General features: G+C 41.0%; 1 protein-coding gene across 16 annotated transcripts in view; it reads right to left on the bottom strand.

Moving 5' to 3' along the window:
• Window positions 1-21,895, bottom strand: part of LOC106089068 (small conductance calcium-activated potassium channel protein) — a 965,076-nt gene that overhangs the window by 811,142 nt on the left and 132,039 nt on the right. For all 16 annotated transcript variants that reach the window (XM_059367773.1, XM_059367771.1, XM_059367763.1 and 13 more), the window contains one exon: window positions 1,880-1,914. The gene's annotated coding sequence lies outside the window, so the exon portion shown is untranslated. The remainder of the gene's footprint in view (window positions 1-1,879; window positions 1,915-21,895) is intronic.

Here is a 21,895-nt window from a genome sequence, read left to right as displayed (position 1 = left end):
CGGATACCTGAGATGAACCTTGAGGTCGAGTAAGAGGCACTACTGCCAGCGGCACAGTCTTGGATTAACAGAACCCTAGTTTTGCCATCTGGAAGATCATGTTACACGGATGGATCATAGCTAGAGGACAGAGTGGGTCTAGGGGTTTACATTGAGAACCCAGGAACTGAGATCTGTTTTAGACTGCCTGACCATAATACGGTCCTGCAGGCGGAAATTCGGGCTATCAAGGAATGTGTGAAGGGGTGTGGTGTTAACGCGAGGACGTAGAGTATGAACATCTTTACGGATTGTCAAATTGCCATAAGGGCAATAACAACCAGGACGGTAAGGTCACGAACAGTCGTGCAATGTAAGAAGGAGATTAACTCCCTCTCTGAGGATGACAAAATCCGCATCGTTTGGGTGCCGGGCCATAACGGAGTAAGGGGAAATGAAAGGTTAGACGATTTGGAGGTGAGGGCCAGAGGACTGCCGTCAATAAACTTGGTTAACCCAAAGCCTTTCGGTTCAACGCAGTCCGAGTTAAGGGCGTGGGCGACGAATGCGCATGCAACATTGTGGAACAGCGAAACGTCGACAGGATGGCAAAATCCTATGGGGGGATCCAGATCGTGGGAAGACGAGGCTATTACTGAAAGGAAGCTAGAAGAGGTCGGTATAGCTATTGGTATCATAACGGCACACATAGGACTACAAGCTCACTTATTCAAAATCGGTACTGCAAGTGATAGCATGTGTAGGGCATGCGGGGAAGATGATGATACGTTGGAGCATTTTCTTTGTCATTTCCCGGCTTTCGCGTCTAACAGATACCGACACTTAGGTGGGGACACTATACCAGACATGAACCAACTTAAGAAAGTGGCATGGAAAACAATTAAGGATTTTGTAAGTAGCACGGAATTCCTAACATAAAATTTTCTCGCTAGAGGTTACTTTACAGTTTTTAGAGCGCATAACAAGCCGTTTACTGGCTTAGGTGTATGTCCATAGTGGCATGGGGCGGTTTAATATCTGCAAAGAATAGTAGAGCAAAAAATATTTAAAAATCAGCAAAAAGTGTGTTGTTGATAGAAGCATTTGACTGGTTTCCTGTATCGCGATTTCATTTTCGACCTAGAAAAATCATCAGCACGAGATGTCAGATGGATCATAGTGCTGTACGACCATTCCAACTAGAGTAAGTTGATTTCTATTACGCTTATGCTTAAAGAGCCCTATTCAAATTCAGATGTGTGCTTTACAACTTACTCTAGTTGGAAAGGTTGTACAGCACCATGATCCATCTGACACCTCCTGCTGATGATTTTTCTTGGCCGAAAATGAAATCGCGGTACAGGACACCAGTCAAATGCTTCTATCAACCACACACTTTTTGCTGATTTTTAAATGTTTTTTGCTTTATTATTCTTTGAATAGAAAGCATTATACAATGGTCTAGAGCCGAACAATATCCTGCAATGGAATCTCAATAAGATTTTAAGACCAAATACATTTATTTTGTTTAAATTTTTGGCAGAAACCATGGTGGTGGGTTCCCAAGATTCATTCCGGTCAAACTTAGCATGCTTTTACTTGCTTTATAGTAATTTCTGCAAGTTTTCCGTGTGATGGGCTGCTAAGCCGAAGCCCTAAACCATCTTTTTGTCGTTCTACAGGTGAATTTGGGGCAGATTTTAGCTCACTACCCAGGTGACACCGACGGGAGGTTTGTGTTCTCATTTCAGATGAAGAAAGGCCAAGATAAGCCTGGATTCCTACCATCCCCGAGCATAAAGACCCATTATAAATCATCTAAGTGAATTTTACTTAAAGAAAGTCCTCTTTCGAAGAAATTGCCAAACAAATTTAATACAAACATTGAAAATTAGCTTACCCTCTCATGAAATTAATGGTGAATTATCGCAGCATCTGTAATGAAAGAAAAAAAAACCAAAAAATCAGACTTAATCTTCAGAAAACAACCAAAATCAGCTTCATTCTATAAGACTTGAATTCGAATTTTACGAAGACTGCGAACAAAATTATACAGGAAAATTCTGAAATAGCTTCCAGTTTATAATACCCACCACCGAAGGATTCAGGTTAATTCATTTTGTCTGTGTTCCGTTTGCAACACTTCGAAATAACCATTTGCGACCCTATAAAGTTTATATACTCCTCATCGTCGTAAAAATCTAAGGCGAATCAGCCACGTGGGTGGGTCTGTCCGTCTGTCGGTTGAAATTACGCTACAGGCTTTAAAATGGAAATAGTTATCTGAAACTTTGCATAGATTCTTATTTTTTCCTTAGGCAGGTTAAGTTCGAAGATGGGCTGTATCGGACTACATTTTGATATAGCCCCCATATGGACCGATCCGCCGATCCAAGGTCTTAGGCCCATAAAAACCACATTGCTGAAATTTGGGACAGTGAGTTATGTAAGGCCCTTCGACGTCCTTCTTCAATTTTGCCTAGATCGATTTTAATATAGCTGCCATATAGACCGATCTCTCGATTTAAAGTTTTGGGCCCGTAAAAGGCGCATGAATTGTTCGATTTCGCTGAAATTTGGCACAACGAGTTGTGTTATGCTCTTTGACATTCTTCTTCAATTTGGCCCCGATCGGTATAGATTTGGATATAGCCGCCATATGGACCGACCTCTCGATTCAAGGTCTTGGGCCCATAAAAGGCGCATTTATTAACCGATTTTGCTGAAATTTGGGACAGTGAAATGTGTTAGGCCTTTCGACATCCCTCTTCAATTTGGCCCAGATCGGTTTAGATTTGGATATAGCTGCCATATAGACCGATCTCTCGATTCAAGGTCTTGAGCCCATTAGAGGCACATTTATTGTTCGATTTTGCCGAAATTTGGGACAGTGAGTTGTATTAGGCCACTCGACATCCGGGGACCACAAAGCAGAGATTGTTACCCAATTTCGCTGGAATTCGACTGAAATCAGAGATAAGGTTCTTCGACTTTTTCGCCAATTAGACAGATCACTCGATATGACTTCTTGTGCCAATAATAGACGAAATTTTGCTGAAATTTGACATTGTGACCTATGTAAGCTTTTCGATATTCTTGCCATATATGGCTCCGATAAGTCTATACTTTGGGTATACGTGCCATATAGACTAACATTCTATTTTACCAACTTGAACAGTGAACTGTTTTTATTTGACCGCTAGTTGTGCGTATAGTTTGGTCAAAATCTGAACATATTTCATTAAAAGGATGAACAAAGTATGGTCAAAATCTTCTCAAAACCTGATATAGCTACCAACTCGATTAATAACTGCATATAGTTGCCATATTAACCAATCTTGGGTCTTGATCTTGAGGGCGGAATTCTTATTTGATTGAATGAAATTTTGAATGACATGTTTCGCTATGACTTCCAACAACTGTACTAAGTATGGTACAAATCGGTCAATAACCTGATATAGCTGCCATATAAACCGATCTTGGATCTTGTTATTCTTGAGCCACTAGAGGGCGCAATTCTTATTCGATTTTGCACAAAGTATTTTGTCATGATATGCAATAACTGTGCCAAGTACGGTTCAAATCGGTCCATAACCTGATATAGCTGTCAGGTTATGGCTTGACTTCTTGAGCTTCTAGAGGACGCAATTCCTATCCGATTTGGATGAAATTTTGCATGACGTATTTTATTATGACTTTCAACAATTGTGCCAAATAAGGTTCAAATCGGTTCATAACCTGATATAGCTGCCATATAAACCGATCTGGGATCTTGGCTTCTTGAGCCTCTAGAGGTCGCAATTATTATCTGATTTGCCTGAAATTTTGTACAACGGATCCTCTTATGACCATCAACATACGTGTTTATTAGGGTCTGAATCGGTCTATAGCCTGATACAGCTCCCATATAAATCGATCCCTCTAGTTTACTTCTTGAGCCCCAAAGGGGGCAATTCTTATTCGAATTGGCTGTTTTCTACTCTATTAGTTAACATCGAGTCTGTTTCTCAGTTTATTGAAATCATTCCTTTATTACTCTGTTTTTTGGGCTTTTACGCACGGCGTTTTTTTTTTTCTCTCTCTCCCCTTTTGTAGAAAAACAAAATACCAAAAGAAATGAGGCAGCATAAAGAGGGCTCGTAAAATCATTCATTGTGCTGAAATGCCAGGCGTAATTTGCCCAAGGAAAGTGCTTGAAGCCACATAAATCACAGAAGTCGTTGAATTTCCCCCTTTTTATGGTGTACTTAAAAAGCAGAGACTCATAATATTTGCAAAAATCATTAATCGATTTATGTATAAAAGCCATGGGGTAATGATGGCAACAGCAAAAAGGATTGAAAGGAATGGCCAGTCATATTACAGAAATTAATCATAACCAAGCCTTTTAAGAGGGTGGCGACAAAAAAATTTAAGGCATAATATGAAAATAAATTATGTCACAATGTACAAAATTGATAAAAAAAAACAAGTAAGGAAGGGCAAAAGTCGGGGGATGCCGACTGTACAATACCTTACACCACCAAGTATACGTAGTACCTTTAATAGAAAGCATTTATATCCAAATTTAGTCAGACTTTAATTTTGCATACCTATTGAAATATCGATTTTCTTACAATGGGGCGAAAATTGTAAAGATCGGACCAAAATTTTGCCTTCTACAGCCTTAATAGGTCAAATCGGATAAAAGTTATATATGGGAGCTATATCTAAATCTGAACCGATTTTTATGAAACTCTGCACACATATGAGGACGTTGAATAAAATGCTCCATGCTAAATTTTGTAAGGATGGGACCAAAATTGTGGCTACTACAGCCTTAAAACTCCATATCGGACGAAAGTTATATATTGGAGCTATATCTAAATCTGAACCGATTTGTATGGAACTTTGCACACATATGACGACGTCGAATGAAACACTTTGTGCCAAATTTTGTAAAGATCGGACCAAAATTGTGGCTCCTACATCTTAAAAAGGGCATATCGGATGAAAGATATATATGGGAGCTATATCCAAATCTGAACCGATGTTTATGGAACTTTGCACACATATTGGGACGTCACAAAAAGCACTTCGTGCTAAATTTTATAAAGATCGGACCAAAATTGTGCCTTCTACAGCCTTAATACGTCAAATCGGATGAAAGTTATATATGGGAGCTATATCTAAATCTGAACTGATTTTTATGAAAATTTGAACACATATGAGGACGTTGAATAAAACGCCCCACGCCAAATTTGGTAGAGATCGCAGCAAAATTGTGGCTTCTACAGCTTAAAAAGGGCACATCGGGTGAAAAATATATATGGGAGCTATATATAAATCTGATCCAAATATGATGAAACTTTGCACACATATGAGGATGATAAATAAAACGGCCCATGACAAATTTTGTAAAGATAGGACCAAAATTGTGGCTTCTACAGCCTTAAAAGACCATATCGGATGAAAAATATATATGGGAGCTATATCTAAATCTGAACCGATTTGTATGGAACCTTCCACACATATGAGGACGTCGAATGAAACGCTTCATGCCAAATTTTGTAAAGATCGGACCAAAAACAAAAAGCACTTCGTGCCAAATTTGGAAGAGATTGCACCAAAATTGTGTCTTCTACAGCTTAAAAAGGGCACATCGGATGAAAGATATATATTTATGATATTATATAGATATTATTTATGGAACTTTGCACACATATTGGGACGTCACAAAAATTACTTCGTGCCAAATTTTGTAAAGATCGGACCAAAATTGTGACTGCTGCTGCTTTAAAAGACCTATCGGACGAAAGTTATATATGGGAGCTATATCTAAATCTAGACCGATTTCAATAAAATTTTGCAAGCATTTGGGGTCGTTCAAGAAAATACTTCGTGCCAATTTTCGTAAGGATTGGACCAGAATTTTGGCTTGTACAGCTTAAAAAGGGCACATTGGATGAAAGATATATAGGGGAGCTATATCCAAATCTTGACCGATTTCAATAAAATTTTGCAAGCATTTGGGGTCATTAAAGAAAACACTTCGCGCCAAATTTTGTATGGTTGGGACCAAAATTGTGGCTACTACAGCTTTAAAAGGGCATATCGGATGAAAGATATATATGGGAGCTATATCCAAATCTGGACCGATTTTTATGGAACTTTGCACACATATTGGGACGTCACAAAAATTACTTCGTGCCAAATTTTGTAAAGATCGGACCAAAATTGTGGCTTTTACAGCTTAAAAAGGGCACATCGGTTGAAAGATATACATGGGAGCTATATCCAAATCTAAACCGATTTCAGTAAAATTTTGCAAGCATTTTACGTCATAAAAGAAAACACTTCGTGCCAAATTTCTTAAGGATTGGACCGAAATTGTGGCTTGTACAGCTTAAAAAGGGCACATGGGATTAAAGATATATATGGGAGCTATATCCAATATCCAATAGCGTTTGTCCTTGGGCTAAAATTTCATGGAAATTTTGTCTTTAGAGAAAATTCCATGGAAATTTTGTCTTTAGAGAAAATTTCATGGAAATTTTGTCTTTTGAGAAATTTTTCATGGAAATTTTGTCTTTAGAGAAAATTTCAGGAAAATTTTTCTCTTTAGAGAAAATTTCATGGAAATTTTGTCTTTAGAGAAAATTTCATGGAAATTTTGTCTTTAGAGAAAATTTCATGGAAATTTTGTCTTAAGAGAAAATTCCATGGAAATTTTGTCTTTAGAGAAAATTTCATGGAAATTTTGTCTTTTGAGAAATTTTTCATGGAAATTTTGTCTTTAGAGAAAATTTCATGGAAATTTTGTCTTTAGAGAAAATTTCATGGAAATTTTGTCCTTAGAGAAAATTTCATGGAAATTTTGTCTTTAGAGAAAATTTCATGGAAATTTTGTCTTTAGAGAAAATTTCATGGAAATTTTGTCTTTAGAGAAAATTTCATGGAAATTTTGTATTTAGAAAAAATTTCATAAAAAATTTGTCTTTAGAGAAAATTTCATGGAAATTTTGTCTTTAGAGAAAATTTCATGGTAATTTTGTCTTTGGAGAAAATTTCATGGAAATTTTGTCTTTAGAGAAAATTTCATGGAAATTTTGTCTTTAGAGAAAATTTCATGGAAATTTTATCTTTAGAGAAAATTTCATGGAAATTTTGTCTTTAGAGAAAATTTCATGGAAATTTTGTCTTTAGAGAAAAATTCATGGAAATTTAGTCTTTAGAGAAAATTTCATGGAAATTTTGTCTTTAGAGAAAATTTTCGTGGAAATTTTGTCTTTAGAGAAATTTTTCATGGAAATTTTGTCTTAAGAGAAATTTTTCATGGAAATTTTGTCTATAGAGAAATTTTTCATGGAAATTTTGTCTTTAGAGAAATTTTTCATGGAAATTTTGTCTTTAGAGAAAATTTCATGGAAATTTCGTCTGTAGAGAAAATTTCATGGAAATTTTGTCTTTAGAGAAATTTTTCATGGAAATTTTGTCTGTAAAGAAATTTTTCATGGAAATTTTGTCTGTAGAGAAATTTTTCATGGAAATTTTGTCTTTAGAGAAATCTGTCATATCAGCATATGAAACAATAAACCACCCCCTGAACCTCTTTATGTCTAAAAACCTCCATTTTACCATTAAATTTTCATTTTGGTCTATTTCCACTCTCAATTTTGACATTTCCAAACACACAAAGCAAAAACAACTCAACAGCATTGCAAAGCCCCCTCTGCTATCTGTGTGAAAATGAATTCCATTTTGTTGTTGTTGATCTAATCAAAAGGCTTTTGATATTAACCCCTATCCCAAAAGTAGAATTACACAGCAAGTGAACCTTTGGCGTGGCATACAAAAGAATGCCAAACGCTGGGGCGTACCTTTGCCGCAATGCCAGCGTCAAATACAATTTCCCACATTTGTTTATTTTTTGTTTTTTTCGCCTGTTTCTCTTTGTGGGCACAACATCATCATGGCGTGAAAATAAAAAGCCGGCGAAACCGATGAAATTTTGTTACAAGCCATGGCAAGGTCATGAAAAGCTCTAAGATTAAACAAAACCTACAGTATTTACAGACGCAATCCAAAGTGGAAAGGTGTGGCGGAGGGTGAGGTGTGGCGTAGAGGGAGAGTGATGAATGCAATAGAATTTCCTAAAAGGTAGACAACGACTTGAATGATGAACTATGCCTAACAGATATAAAGTGTCAAAAAGTAAAACGTGGTCGGCATAAGCAAACACTGAGTGCTACTATGAGTGGGTAGTTGGTAATGATGTCATGGTGAGACAGCTCATCAATGTCACTTAGCCAGGCAGAATTGACAAGGAGCTGTTTGTCTGGACCTGGTCACGTATCTTACAGGAGAGGGTTGTTCACACTTTAAACAGGCACACACACACACACACACACACACAAAATATCTCACATGCTCATGGAGACATTGTGGGGTGTATGCTGAAAATAAGCAAACACAACCACGCCTCCCTTCCCCTCATCATCCCACTCATTTTGTTGACAAATATACAGAATATGAACCCAAAATATGCCACAACACATATTGGCCTTCCTTTTGTGTTTATGGGCCAAAATAAACATCATGGCTTAGCCAGATGTTTGCAATCTTGTCAACAATGTATGAATTCAGTTGCCTCTCAGGCATAGTAATCATATTGCCAAACAAATTATCATTTGGGCCATTTACACAACTCATTACACAAACATTCTAACACACACACACACACACACACACACACACACATGCACCAATCAAAATGAATCGTCGATTAATCTTAAAGTCAACGAAGCGTATTGAGCGTACTGAGAAGGCTCACAGATGTTGGGAACTATGTAGACGGGCTGTAGGCTCGAAATGGGGGTGGAATCCTAGGATAGTCCACTGGCTCTACCGGCATGTGATTAGTAGTTTGGTAGACTGCTATGGAGAAAAAGTGCAACATAAGGACCATACTACAGGTTCAGAGAACATGTTGTCTTGGCATAGGCGGAGTCCAGAGGACCACGCCCTCTGGGGCACTAGAGACTATTCTAGATATCCGACCCAAAGACATACAGATTAAGTGTGAGGCAGCCACTACGGCTATGAGACTTAAGGCGATAAGAAAATGGATTGAAGATGGGAGCAGCTCATACCATTGCTGTATAATCGAGGCTACGATAGGAAACCTGGAAGGAAGGGAAGAGATTTCCGATCGGATACCTGAGATGAACCTTGAAGTCGTGTGCGAGGCACTGCTGCGATGGGCATAGTCTTCGATTGACGGAACCCTAGTATTGCCATCTGGTAGATAATGTTACACAGATGGATCAAAGTTAGAGGACAGAGTGGGTCTGGGGGTTTACATTGAGAACCCATTGAGAACGCATCTCTGCCTGCAGGACCATATTATGGTCTGGCAGTCTAAAACAGATCTAGGTCCCTGGGTACTCAATGTAGACCTCCCAGGCCCACTCTGTCCTCTAGCTTTGATCCATCCGTCTAACATGATTTTCCAGATGGCAATACTAGGGTTCCGTCAATCCAAGACTGTGCTGATGGTAGCAGTGCCTCGCACTCGACTGAAGGGTTCATCGCAGGTATGCGATCGGAAACCTCTTTCCTTCCTTAAAGGTTTTCTATCGTTGCCTCGATTATTCACGCATTCCGTGATCGCATGATCTCTGCCTGCAGGACCATATTATGGTCTGGCAGTCTAAAACAGATTGCAGTCCTGGGTACTCAATGTAGACCCCCAGACCCACTCTCTGGGTTCCGTCAATCCAAGACTGTGCGATGGCAGCAGTACCTCGCACTCGCACTCGACTTCTACGTTCATCTCAGATATCCGATCGGAAATCTCTTCCCTTCCTTCCAGGTTTCCTATCGTCGCCTCGATTATTCACGCATTCCGTGATCGCCCGCATCTGCCTGCAGGACCGAATTATGGTCGGGCAATCTAAAACAGATCTCAGTCCCTGAGTTTTCAATGTAGAACCCCCAGGCCCACTCTGTCCTCTAGCTTTGATCCATCCGTGCTATATCATCCTCCACATGGCAATGCTAGCGTTCCGTCAATCCAAGACTGTGCTGATGGTAGCAGTGCCTCGCACTCGACTGAAGGGTTTATCGCAGGTATGCAATTGGAAACCTTTCTATCGTTGCCTCGATTATTCACGCATTCCGTGATCGCCCTCATCTCCGCCTGCAGGACCGTATTATGGTCAGGCAGTCTAAAACAGATCTCAGTCCCTGGGTACTCAATGTAAACCCTCAGACCCACTCTCTGGGTTACGTCAATCCAAGACTGTGCCGATGGCAGCAGTACCTCGCACTCGACTTCAAGGTTCATCTCCGATCGGAAACTTCTTCCCTTCCTTCCAGGTTTCCTATCGTCGCCTCGATTATACCGCTATGGTATGAGCTGCTCCCATCCTCAATCCATTCTCCCATCGCCTTAAGTCTCATAGCCGCAGTGGCTGCCTCACACTTAATCTGTATGTCAATGGGTCGGTTATCAAGAATAGTCTCCAGTGCCCTAGAGGGCGTGGTCCCTATCACTCCGCCTATGCCAAGACAACATGTTCTCTGAACCTGTTGTATGGTCCTTATCTTGCACTTTTTCTCCAAAGCAGTCCACCAAGCTATTGAGGCGTAAGTAAGTATTGGTCTAATCACGCTCCTCTAGAGCTAGTGGACTATCCTTGGATTTCGAGCTTACGGCTGTCTACATAGTGCCCAACATCTGTGAGCCTTCTCAGTAAGCTCCTGAATATGACACTTAGAATTAAGTTTCCTATTCAAGATCACTCCTAAATATTTGCACTTGTCAGATATCGAAATCGATATCGAATTTCATTCACTCCCGCTCATGCAAGAAGAACTTTAATTCAATCACAGTCATTATTGGATTTAGATCTCATTCAAAAATCACATTAATCACGCTTGATACGACATCTCACTTGCCCACCTCTTGTTTCCATATCTCTAAAGCGATGTCCAAGTGTACTATAACCTGAGGTAGGGTGTTCCAGCTTAACCACTTGAGAAACGGTAAATTTTAGGTTTTAATGACTGGCGCAACATATCACACACACAACACTTATGTAGAGCCAGGAAATGGGGGCGTATGATTGCTGTTGAAAAAAGAAACCACGTAAAGTATACGCTATGATGCAAGCCAATGCTAGGCCGTAATGTGATGGATGTATGTGTTTGTTTCATTGCTGTTTCCGTTGTTTTGGTAGATACCAAATAGTTTTTTTTCTTAGCCCTCTTTTAATTTCTATTTCTTAACTGGGTTTTAACTATTGCCCCTTGTTATTGGGGTTTGTTTTTCGTTATTCTTGCCTACGTTTTGTTGTGATGTTCCCATTGTTGAGGTGGTTTTGCTGCGGTGTGTGTTGTTTCTGTTTTTTTTTTTTTTTGTTTTTTTTGTATTGTATCATATCCGTATTCTTGACGTTTATAGCATTACTGTTGGTGTTTGCATTGCTTTTGATGCCTAATGCCTTTACAAATTGCCTTTTAAGAGGTTTTACGATAATTACATCCAAACAATGCTCTTACTTGGCCCTTAAACAAGAAAGCCAAAAGAAAAACAAAACACTTACAAGCTCACCCCCTCTTGAAGAATTTGTTTATGGATTTTTAGAGGAGTACCTCCTCTAAAGGAACAAAAAAAAAACCCAACACATATTAGAATGCGACTCAAAACTTAGAGGGAAAATTGTTTAAGTTGAAGCGATTGCTTGGCATTTTCATCATCATCATCATCATCTTCGCCATCAACCAAGTGGCATTAAATTACGTGTTAATAATACATGATATAGGAATAGTCAATTAAGCAGCCAGCCAGCCATCAGCATAGGGAACAATGATTTCAATTCTGATGCAAATTCTGAGGCATAAGTGGTTCTCTTCATCATCACTCAATTCAAAGAAGCCTTGGAAGTTCATTTGTTTTCTTTTTTTTCTCCTTTTTCTGGTTTTTTTCATTGTGCAACCCCACAAAATTTCATATTCCTTGTCGAGCAGATGTTGAAAAGCGGAAATGATTTGGGTATAAACTTATGATGGTTGAAGTGGTTTTAATTAACATTTTGCTCAAACATAGCTTGGCAACTTCTCAAGGTTAACCGTTACGCTCGAAGCAATCTCAGTTGCCTTTCATCATTTGATATGCGAATGCACACACTTAGCCACATATATTATCCCTGCCACACATATTATCTTCAAGTTGCTGTTGCCACATCTTGTAGGTAAATTAAATTTTGTGAAACTGTCAAATTGGTTTTATGTGGAAATTTATCAAAGTTGTTGTGAACGTTTAAAAGCAAAAGAAAAGCTACATGGCCACAGCCACAAAAAAAAGGTAGCAGACAATAAACTAAGACAAGGAGATTCGTGCAAATAAGGGCTTAAACAAATTTTGTTAATTCGATTGACATGTAAATGGGTGTTAAGCTCGGCCAGGCCATATCACCATCCATTATGGGCAGAATATGACAAATTATCCAATAAGGAGATCGGTTTTATAGGAGATATGGCAAGTTATAACTTGATATGGACCATACTGGACAAGGCTGTTGGAAACCATAACAAAACACCACTTGAAGCATTTTTGTAATAATTTTTTTTTCTGGCGGCCCACACGCAGGGGATGGCCCCTATGAATGAAATTTGTATAAATTTTTTTTCTATCGGCCAACTCGCAGGGGATGTCCCCTATGAATGCAGTGCATTACGTGGGCGAGAGGAAATTTGGAATTGGGGGGGGGGAAGGATGTAGTGCTTATTGACATTTGTCTTAAACCTTTGGATGTCAAAGTGGGTGCGAAAAATATAAGCCGGAAGTCGATTCCACATATGAACGGTTCGGGCTAAATAAGAATTGTCTCTATAATGCATTGTGCGGTTGTGAGTTCCTGGAAAGTCTAGTATCCCTGACAAACATCCTTACATCAGGAATAAGAAGACGAAAGTACCGATAGAACAGCTTCAAACAAACCCACATTGCGACGATGATGAAGGGAGGCAATAGAGTTGGGTACCCCACTGTCCCCAATCAACGCCATCGCTCTCCTCTGTACACGGTCCTCTAGCTCCAGGGATGATTTTGAAGCTCCAGCCAATACATGTGAGTTGTACTCCATTTTCGGCCTTATGATAGTGGTGTAGATGTTAAGAAGATCAGACAGAGTGAAGTAATTCTTACACCGTTAAAGGAAACCTTTCGACACTTCGAATACATGTTTTGCCCAACGGACATCACTTTGTATTTTCATGGCCAGAACATCAAGAGCTTCTGATTGCTCAACATCTACACCGTAGATGGACAAAATGATCGTAATGGGTCAGTGAATCGTTTGTGTGACAACAAGCAGCACTGAGTCTTCCGTGAAATTAAAATCTACTCGATTCATTCGACCCCACTCAGAAATGGCCAGCAAATCCTGGCAGAGTATATCGTCCATAACCCGCCTCTTGTCCTCAATCTCTCGAAGACTCAGCCTATGACCGAATGAGTACAAATGACAGAGACAACTGTCATCCATAAATGAGTACATCGGATTTGAGGTCTGACCCAATAGATCGCCAATGGAAATAAGAAAAAGAGAAGGAGAAAGAACAGAGCCCTGGGGTACACCTGCTGTTAATTTATGTTCATTGGATGAGGCCCGTATCTATAACGACTCGAATAGTGCGATCTTTTCGAAATCTCGAAATAAATCGAACGAAGCCATTACCGACACCAAATGCGACAAGCTTTGGTAGTAGTGCACCGTGCCAGACCCTATCAAATGCCTTGGAGATATCCAGAGCCACAACCTTACTTTCATCAAACTGGTGGATTGAGCGACTCCAACGTTCCGACAGTAGTGTCATGAGGTCGCCCGTGGAGCGATTTCTGCGGAACCCATACTGTTGGTCGCTAAGAAGGCCATTCGACTCTAAATGCCTAACAAGATAGTGATTAACCATACCATGACCTTGGAGAGAGCGGAGCACATCGCAATTGGTCGATAATTCGCAGGGTTGTTTGCCTCACCCCTCTTGGGTATTGGCCGAACGTTCGCAACTTTCCAACGTGCCGGGAAGACTCCCGAACGGTAGGCAAGGTTTAAAAGGTTGCGTAATGGACGAGCGAGCATCAATGAACACTTGCGCAAGACAAGTGTTGATAAGCCATCCGGGCCCGGGGATTTATTTACCTCGAGATTCTCAAGAACCCTTTTAACTCCATGAGTTTGAAAAAATATTTGGGACAAGACGCCAGATACATATTCGATTGAGGGGAGTGGTTGATTGCTATCCGGTAGGGAAGAGTTCCCTGCAAATATGTTAGCCAACAGGTTAGCCTTATCAACCGCGTCATTGAACGTTTGATCATCCTTAACAAGAGTTAGAATAGATGAAGAACTACCCTTTTCGCAAACGACCAAAAGTTCTTACTTCCTCGTGTAGACGCAAGACGCAGACGCTGTTCTTAAAGAAATTTTTTGCGCTTAAGCACATTGGCACACGGAAATCTTGCCTGCTTGCGCACTGGTTCAGTATTGGCATTTTTATCCAAGGGCCAGTACCTGAATGCCACCTCTTTCGTTCTGATAGCATCTCTGTATGTCTGGTTAAAGCAACTTTTGTCGTCTGATTTAGCCGTTATAGTCTTAACTGGAATAAATGTCCTCATTCCATTTAAAATTATGGTCGGACGGAGGGTCTGGCGGAGAATTTTTTCGCGCCTAAGCACACGAAGATCTTGCCAACTTTCGCAGCAGTTCAGTATTGGCATTTTTATCCAAGGGCCAGTACCTGAATGCCACCTCTTTCGATCTGATAGCATCTCTGTATGTCTGGTTAAAGCAACTTTTGTCGTCTGATTTAGTCTTAACTGGAATAAATGTCCTCATTCCATTTAAAATTATGTTCGGACGGAGGGTCGGGCGGAGAAATTTTTCGCGCCTAAGCTCACGAAGATCTTGCCAACTTGCGCAGCACTTCAGTATTGTCTGGTTAAACCAACTTTTGTCGTCCGATTTAGCTGTTATAGCCTTAACTGGAATAAATGTCTCCATACCATTTAAAATTATCTTCGGGGGGAAGGACGGATGGAGGGACGGATGGAGGAACGGATGGAGGGACGGATGGAGGGACGGATGGAGGGACGGATGGAGGGACGGATGGAGGGACGGATGGAGGGACGGATGGAGGGACGGATGGAGGGACGGATGGAGGGACGGATGGAGGGACGGATGGAGGGACGGATGGAGGGACGGATGGAGGGACGGATGGAGGGACGGATGGAGGGACGGATGGAGGGACGGATGGAGGGACGGATGGAGGGACGGATGGAGGGACGGATGGAGGGACGGATGGAGGGACGGATGGAGGGACGGATGGAGGGACGGATGGAGGGACGGATGGAGGGACGGATGGAGGGACGGATGGAGGGACGGATGGAGGGACGGATGAAGGGTTCGGACGGGGAAGGGCTGCTTTGTTCTTCTCTCCGGATGAAGGAGCGAATGGAGGGACGGATGGAGGGACGGATGGAGGGACGGATGGAGGGACGGATGGAGGGACGGATGGAGGGTTCGGACGGGGAAGGGCTGCTTTGTTCTTCTCTCCGGATGAAGGAGCGAATGGAGGGACGGATGGTGGGACGGATGGTGCGACGGATGGTGCGACGGATGGTGCGACGGATGGTGCGACGGATGGTGCGACGGATGGAGCTGCAGAACGGGGACCGGACGGGGATCGGAGGGAGGAATGAATGTCGTAACGGACGGGCAGAGAGACGGACGGAGGGACGGGTGAAGAGATGGAAGCAGAGACGGATGAAGGGATGGACGGGTTCGCAGAACTACATTATGAGGTGTTAGAAACGAAATGCCTAGATTAGTATAGAGTGAGAGTGCGAGACACTGATGTCATCGGCACAGTCTTGGATTGACGGAACTCTGGTATTGCCATCTGAGAAATCACGCGTTACAGATAGATCAAAGCTAAAGAACAGAGTGGGCCTGGGCATTCACATCGAGGACCTAGGGACTGAGATCTGTTTTCGAATGCCTGACCACAATACGATCCTGCAGCCATATATAAGGGCGATCACGGAATGCGTGAGTGTAAACAACTTAGCGGACAGCAAAATGGCAATAAGGGCAATAAAAAACCAGGACGGTAAGGTCAGGTACAGTCTTGCAGTGTAAGAAGAAGATTAACGCATTCTCTGAGGATGGCGCATCGTATGGATGGCGGATCTTAGCGAACTAAGGGGAATGAAAGAGCAGACAATTTGTCAGTGAAGGCCAGAGAACTGCTGTCAATAAACTTGGCTAACCCAAAGCCTTTCGGGTCGACGCAGTCCGAGTTAAGGACGAGGTCGACGAAAGCAGGGAAACAGCGAAACGGTCGCTGTACTGCCATCAATGAACTTGTTTAACCCGAAGCCTTTCGGGTCGACGCAGTCCGAGATAAGGGCGTGGTTGACGAACACAGTGAAACAGCAGATGATCGGTAGGACGGCGAAAATCCTAAGGGGAGATGCGGATGACCCACCAAATATATGTATACACCAATCACGCCAATATGCGACTCAAATGAAAGGTATATAAGATTAGAAAACGTATCTGATATCCAATTGTCGGACCAAGTATTTAGGGGACCACCCCAACCTCCAAAACACCGCTAAATCGGACATATTTACCAACCATGAAAATATGGGACTCAAATGAAAGATATTTTAGAGTAAAATACGAATCTGATGTTCAAATTTGGGACAAAGTTTCTAGGGATCCTCCCCTTCCTCAAAACACCACCCAGGCAGGACTTATTTACTGACCATGGCAATATGGGGCTTAAATAAAAGGTATTTGAGTGTAGAGCGCGAATCTGATATCCAGATGTGGGACCAAGTGTTTGGGGGACCGCTCACTCCCGAGAACATACCCCAATATGGGACTTAAATAAAAGGTCTTTGGAAATAAAGCACGAATCTGATATCAATGTTCGGGAAAAGTGTCTATGGGGCCACCCCACCCTCATAACACCACCCAAATAGGAAATATTTACAGACAATTGCAATATGAGGCTCAAATAAAAGGTATTTTAGAGTAGAACACGAATCTGATATATATTTTCAAAGTCAAGTCACTGAGTGGCCGTCAGATCCCCCAAAACACTTCCCAAACCGGACATGTTTGCCGACTATGGAAAATTGGACCTCAAATGAAGGGTATTTGGGAGTAGACCATGAATCTGACATCAACATTCGGGACCAACTGTCTAGGGGACGTCCCACCACCATAACAACCCCCATGTAGGACGTATTTGCTCACCAAGACACTTTGGGTCTTCAAGACTGTGGAGCTCGATATTCATAGTTTTTAGGGCCCATACCCCAAACGGGACATATTTGCTGGATTTTTCAAGAAGGGATTTAAGTGAATGGAGATTTGAAACCGAATTTGATATCCAATTTTAAGGCCAATGGCAATATGAGACTAGAGCTCGTTGTTGATATATTTTCTGGGCTTAGTGATGGGGAGGACCACCCCACTCCCCAAAACACCCTTAAATCGGACAGATTTACCAACCATGTCAATGTGGGGATTAAATGAAAGGAATTGGGGGGTAGAGCAAGAATTGTTACCCACTTTTGGGACCAATTTACTGGGGTCCTACCCCTTACCCAAAATATCCCACACCAATTTTTTACTGACTATCGTAATATGGTGCTCAAATAAAAGTATGTGGGAGTAGAATACGAATTTGATATTCAAATGTAGGACCATGCATTTAAGGCATCACCCCTTTCCCATAAATACACCCCCCAATGGGTAAACATTTTTCGACCACGCCAATATGTAGCTCTAATGGTAAGGTATTTGGTTCGCTCCCGTTTTAACATGGCGAGGAAAGTACGATCTGACACTGACACACAGAAGCTGGACATTGAAAAGCTGCAAACACAACAAATGGCAGCGGCATCCTCCACTCGACTGACCCAACTGCTTGATGAAAGCACACCTTGTTCCGATGATATAATAGCGCAGTGGCAACCTATTGCCCACTCCATAGAAAATGCCGCGAAATCCAAACTTGGGTACCGGAAGCCTTCTCCAAAAAGCCCATGGTACGACCAAGAGTGTCGAGATACTACTGAAGTCAAAAATGCGGCATATAAAGCAACCCTGCAATCAGTAGCAACGCGCCAAATGAAGGAGAGGTATCGGGAGAAAAGGAGAGAAGAGAAACGTTTATTCCGCAGAAAGAAAAAGGAAATGGAAAGACGTAAGTGTGAGCGAATTGAGATGTACAGGAGTCAGAATGAAGTTCGCAAAATCTATCAAAGTGTTAAACATCATGGCTTGGATAGCTTTGGTGCAAGCACATCCTCTTGCAGAGACAAAGAAGGAAATCTAGCAACTGACGCAGATAACATGCAGATAAAGGAGATGTATCGGAAGAAAAGGAGAGAAGAGAAACGTCTATTCCGCAGAATGAAAAAGGAAATGGAAAGACGTGAGTGTGAGCGAATTGAAATATACGGGAGTCAAAATAAAGTCCGGAAAATCTACCAAAGAATTAAACATCAAACCGATGGCTTTGAAGCAGGCACATCCTCCTGCAGGGACAAAGAAGGAAATATGGTAACTGACACAGATAACATGGTGAGGGTATGGCAAGAACATTTTACCCAATTGCTAGTGTCCGACGTTGGCGGCGAAGAGGATACCGCAGAACTAAATCCCTGATGATGGTATAGAATGTTTACCTCCTAAGCAGAATGAGGTCCAAGAAGCAGTGACCCAACTAAAGAACAACAAGGCAGCAGGAGCTGACGGGTTACCCGCTGAACTATTTAAGACCAGAGGCGACACGCTGATAAGGCGTATGCATCAGCTTGTCTGCGCAATCTGGATACTATGTCCCGTACACAAAAAAGGATACAAGACGGAATGTGCCAACTACATAGGAATAAGTCTCCTCCCCATCGCATACAAGATACTCTCGAGCGTACTGTGTGAAAGATTCATCATTTTTGGGACCAAGTCTCTAGGGGTCCAAATTTCACTGACCATTGCAGTGTGGGATTTAAATAAGAGACATTGGGAGTAGAAAAATCCACAGGAAAATTGGAATACATTTTCAAATGAAATTAGGCAGAAATTTTCACATTTAGAGTACTCTTTTCCGACATAGCATTATCGGGCGCAGCGGAGCGGGCCGGGTTCAGCTAGTAAGATATAAATATTGGGTTGCCCAAAAAGTAATTGCGGATTTTTTAAAAGAAAGTAAATGCATTTTTAATAAAACTTAGAATGAACTTTAATCAAATATACTTTTTTTACACTTTTTTTCTAAAGCAAGCTTAAAGTAACAGCTGATAACTGACAGAAGAAAGAATGCAATTACAGAGTCACAAGCTGTGAAAAAATTTGTCAACGCCGACTATATGAAAAATCCGCAATTACTTTTTAGGCAACCCAATATATATGTCATGGTACTCATACAAAGTTCGATCCAGCCAGATTTAATGTGTTATGATTTGTTGATTTAAAATTTCGTTTTGTCTTTTCTCAACCATTTCCATAACATTCTAACGATTATAGAAATGCCTGTATGTCCAGACAAATGTAAATTAAATTACGTCTTGCCCAGAGACTTGGCTCGAATAGAACAAGGCCATTCCCTTAAAGTCAATGAATTGCAAAATAAAGTAGACCAACATTCCCATGACAAATGAACAGACATTAGCCATAGACAAAGGCAAAAAAAGAAATCTATGGTAAGAAGACGTAACGCCTATTTGGAAAAAAAAACACAAGCCACTCAATTAACCAAAGTAAACACATGCATTTTTTATAAAGAGTAATCAATAAAACCATCACTCGAACCCCTTTTAGGAACTATGCCAGGCGTATGCCAGGGACAACAAATGAATTTCATACCGATGGAAAATGGCATGGCATTTTAATTATATACCCCCTATATGATAATTGTTTTACACATCATTGTCAGTTTACCTGCTACGAATCATGCACATGACCAACAATTGTGGTCTAGCTTACTGCCTTAGCCTTTGTGGCATACCGATAGGCGTATGCCAAGGTCCATGTTGCCCCACTGCAACCTAATTCCAGGATTAGCTGATAAAATATTAATGTAATTACAGTTGTGGCCTTTTTGTGACATACCATCGCATACACAGCGCCTGTGGATCATTGTGCGTTTGTCGGCCTCCTGTAGGTGCTGTTGACTGCATGCTCAAAAAACCCACCTCTCAATGCGTGTGGCATTTCGTCTGTGCTGTTGACATCACTAAGTGAACAAGCATACGAAAATTTCTGTTATTTTTCCAAGTCATTAGGAGAATAATTCCAACAAATAGCCCATGTATCTGCTGGCCAACATCTAATTTGTGGTAATTACCTATAGCTAGTAAACGAGATTTTGATAGACCATGGAAAATGGAGATAAAATGAACCATCTTGAGTAACATAGGTAATGTGTGTACATTATTTTTTGAATTAAACAAAATTAAGTATTGTATTATTATATTGCTTTATAGAGCAGAGGGGTATGAAACCTTCCCGAGATACCAGAGTGTTTTCCACACCTGCATCATTGTTGTAACCTCCAACATAGGATAGGGGGATACTGCTCTAGTCATAACCTTTTGTAATATCTCGAAATGCTAATCTGGGACTATAAATAGGCAGGTCGATCCGATATATACCTTATTTGGGTCAGATACCGATGGACCTTGTCAAGCTTACTCTTCCGAATTCCAGCTTAATCGGCGTATCAGTCTATATGGCAGCTATATGTAAATATGGTCGGATATGCATCAAATTTGGGTCGCCTGTCGGAGCCTTTAGAACAGAACACAATTTAAAATTTCAAAAAATTGGACAAAGTGTGTAAGGATTATGTAAGCTATTGACATAAGAATGAAAAAATGTAGGGAGACCTTAAACTGCCCACTGTTTTGCCCACTGTTTCAAATTTCAGCGAAATCGGGTTATAAATGGGGCTTTTATGGGCTTCAGACCCATTATCGGGAGATCGGTCTATATGGCAGCTATATCTAACTACAGTGCGATCTGAACCATACTTAGGGTAGATTTCGAGAGGACTAAAATAACTCTCTATTTCAAATTTCAGCGAAATTGGCAATAAATAAAGCTTTTATGGACTTCAGACCCATTATCGGGAGATCGGTCTATATGGCAGCTATATCTAAATATAGTCCGATCTGAACCATATTTGGGTCCTATGTTAGGAGGTTTAAAACTACTCACTGTTTCAAATTTCAGCGAAATTGGGCAATAAATAAAGCTTTTATGGACTTCAGACCCATTATCGGGAGATCGGTCTATATGGCAGCTATATCTAAATATAGTCTGATCTGAACCATATTTAGGTCCTACGTTAGGAAGCCTAAAACTACTCACTGTTTCAAATTTCAGCGAAATTGGGCAATAAATAAAGCTTTTATGGGCTTCAGATCATTTATCGGGAGATCGGTCTATATGGCAGCTATATCTAAATGTAGTCTGATCTAAACCATACTTAAGGCAGATTTCGGGAGGCCTAAAATAAATCACAGTTTCAAATTTCAGCGAAATTGGACAATAAATAAAGCTTTTATGGGCTTTAGACCCTTTATCGGAAAATCGATTTGGCCCGTTCAAGAACTTGACCAGCGTGAATCAAAAAGACGTATATATGCAAAATATCTACTCAATATCTGAATTTTTGAAGGCTGTAGAGTGATTACATCAGACGGACGGGCAGACGGATAGATGGACAGACCCGCGGACATCGTTAAATCGTCTTAGAATTTTACGACGATCCGAAATATATATAATTTGTAGGGTCGGAAATTGATATTTCGATGTGTTGCAAACGGAATGACAAAACAGAAAAA

Source organism: Stomoxys calcitrans, chromosome 4, assembly GCF_963082655.1.
Source record: "Stomoxys calcitrans chromosome 4, idStoCalc2.1, whole genome shotgun sequence".
In the NCBI taxonomy this organism is placed as follows: domain Eukaryota; kingdom Metazoa; phylum Arthropoda; class Insecta; order Diptera; family Muscidae; genus Stomoxys; species Stomoxys calcitrans.
This window is presented reverse-complemented; position numbering and strand designations above follow the sequence as displayed.